Source organism: Capra hircus, chromosome 8 (genome assembly GCF_001704415.2).
Source record: "Capra hircus breed San Clemente chromosome 8, ASM170441v1, whole genome shotgun sequence".
Taxonomy (NCBI): domain Eukaryota; kingdom Metazoa; phylum Chordata; class Mammalia; order Artiodactyla; family Bovidae; genus Capra; species Capra hircus.
Genome location: NC_030815.1, coordinates 96,364,096 through 96,366,529, shown reverse-complemented (window position 1 = coordinate 96,366,529; position 2,434 = coordinate 96,364,096).

Sequence of the window (2,434 nt, the reverse complement as noted above, 5' to 3'; positions counted from 1 at the left end):
TCTATTTATTCTACTTTTTTGCAGCACAGTTGAGGGTATAGATTTTTGAATTAGAATTTTATAGGTATTTGGTCATTATATTTGTTTCAGTGACAGAGAAGCCCAATGGTACATTACTAAATATTTAACAACTGGGTCTTTCTGTAGAAGAATTTACTGCTTACTGTGACGGAGAATCTCAGGGACAGAGGAGCCTGATGGGCTGCCGTCTATGGGGTTGCACAGAGTCGGACACGACTGAAGTGACTTAGCAGCAGCAGCGATGTAAATACTCCCGTCAAGGTTGGTTTCAGGTTATCAACGTAAGTTACATAATGGACTCTCAAAAACCGTTTTTGAAGTAATTTAGGATTTGTAAATGCCATCTGAATCATCAGAGTGGTTAAATTCTGTTGTATATAATTTTAGACTTAGGTGAAAGTGAAAAGTGAAAGTGAAGTCACTCAGTCGTGTCCTACTCTTTGCGACCCCATGGAATGTAGCCTACCAGGCTCCTTCCTCCATGGGATTCTCCAGGCAAGAATACTGGAGTGGGTTGCCATTTCCTTCTCCAGGGTATCTTCCCAACCCAGGGATCGAACCGGGTCTCCCAAATTGCAGGCAGACGCTTTAACCTCTGAGCCACCAGGGAAGCCCTAGACTTAGGTATATTTCAACATTTTTGAATATTGATATATGGAGAATATTTGATTAATCAAAAAAACCCATTCACAAAATTAGTCCATTAAATTAAATTTACTTGTTATTTCTTCATTTAAACCAACATATCATGGGACATTCTAGGAGTCTTTGAATTAACTAAGAAATGATAAAATATTTTAAAGTTATTTTCTAACATATCAAGCAAGATGGGGGAAAGGTGAAATTATCAGAATTTGGAGTAATTCATCTAGAAAAGAAGAAGTTAAGGATTGTATGAATAGTTGTCTTCAAATGCCTGAGTAATGATGGTTAAAATAAAACTGCCACACACACACACACCTCTGCACATGTGCACACATGTCCTTTCTCTCTCTCTCTTCCCTATTTCCATAGAGTTAAGAACAAGAGAATTTAAATTCTAAAAGAAGAAGGATTTAGCTTGAGGAAAGAAGACTCACCTAGTTGCAAAGATTATCAAGAATGACCTAGTTTTGTATTCTCTTTTTCTATATATCTATTGAAATAATGTTATTTTTGTCTCTCAAATCATTTTAGTGTGATTTTACAAAAGCTCTAATGAGTTTCCTACACTGATTATACCACTTTTGTTTTTTTCAGTAAGATAAAGGGAATGTATTAAGCAGAAGCAACTTAGAATCTTGAGCAACATGGAGCTCAAGAAATCCAAAAGTTTCAAGTGATTCTGAGCCATGATCACCCTTGTAAGGGGGAGAACTCTGATTCAGGGAAGAAAGCCTCCAGACTGGGGGGGTGGGGCAGATAGTAACTGGAAAATTCATTCGGTTGCTTTAAAAGATCAGCTTTACCCTGGCTCAAGATTCACATTTCCCACTTGTGTCTTGTCTTCAAAAATAAAAAAGAGGAAACCACCAATGAGAACATGTGGTATTATAAATCATCCTGGCTGTTGTTAGGAAAATGAGTAAGGGTTCTAAACAGTTTCAAAAGGTCCTGACTAGCCCTTTTCACTCACCTTGAGAAGAACCATAAAAGTAAGGAAACAAAAGTAATTCTTTTTCTTTCCATACACCACTCACCAGCAGTGTTCTCTCTGGGCTCCTGGCATCTGGGCCCAGTTGCCGGGTTACAGGCAAATATAATCAAAACAAATACTAAAAGGTACTCTTTGGCTCTTCACATGTTGGAAAGGTCTTCTGCCTTCCAGCCTCCAGGCTGGCCAGTTCTCAGTGCAAAAGTGACTTTCCCCTGTGCTGTTGCCCTCTCCTTTTCTTCCTGTGGGACAATTCCTGATTATAAACTTGCTGTGGACTAGAAGTCCTTAATTAGGAGGCCATTAGACCCTTAGACCTTTCTCCAACTTCCTGTTCAATAGCCCCAGGAATTCCAGTCCCTACCACCCTTCCCTGTCCTCTGAGAGCTAGTAGGCTGGAAAGACTTCCAATGGCAGCGTTAACCCTTTGCTCCCCGATTGGCCAGTTACCAAGGATAGATTTTCAAGGAAACAAATGGTATTTTCCACTCAGGACTACAGTGCCAGATCCAGTGATGGACTTCCTGCTTCTCAGCACTTGTGATGTGTTATACTATATTTGAACTTGGACAGGAAAGCTACAGGCATGTTTAGAAGTTTGGGAAATAAGATCTATGGCCAAAGTCAACCTGTTAGCCAGTCTGTCCAGAGTTGTTTTATTAAGGTTAACGGGGTGCCACACACTTGAATAGAATCAGGGCATTCCAGCAAGCACTGCAGAGGTTAAAGACACTCAGATGACTTGTCCTGGAGAAGTGTGAGAGGAAGCTATTATAAATC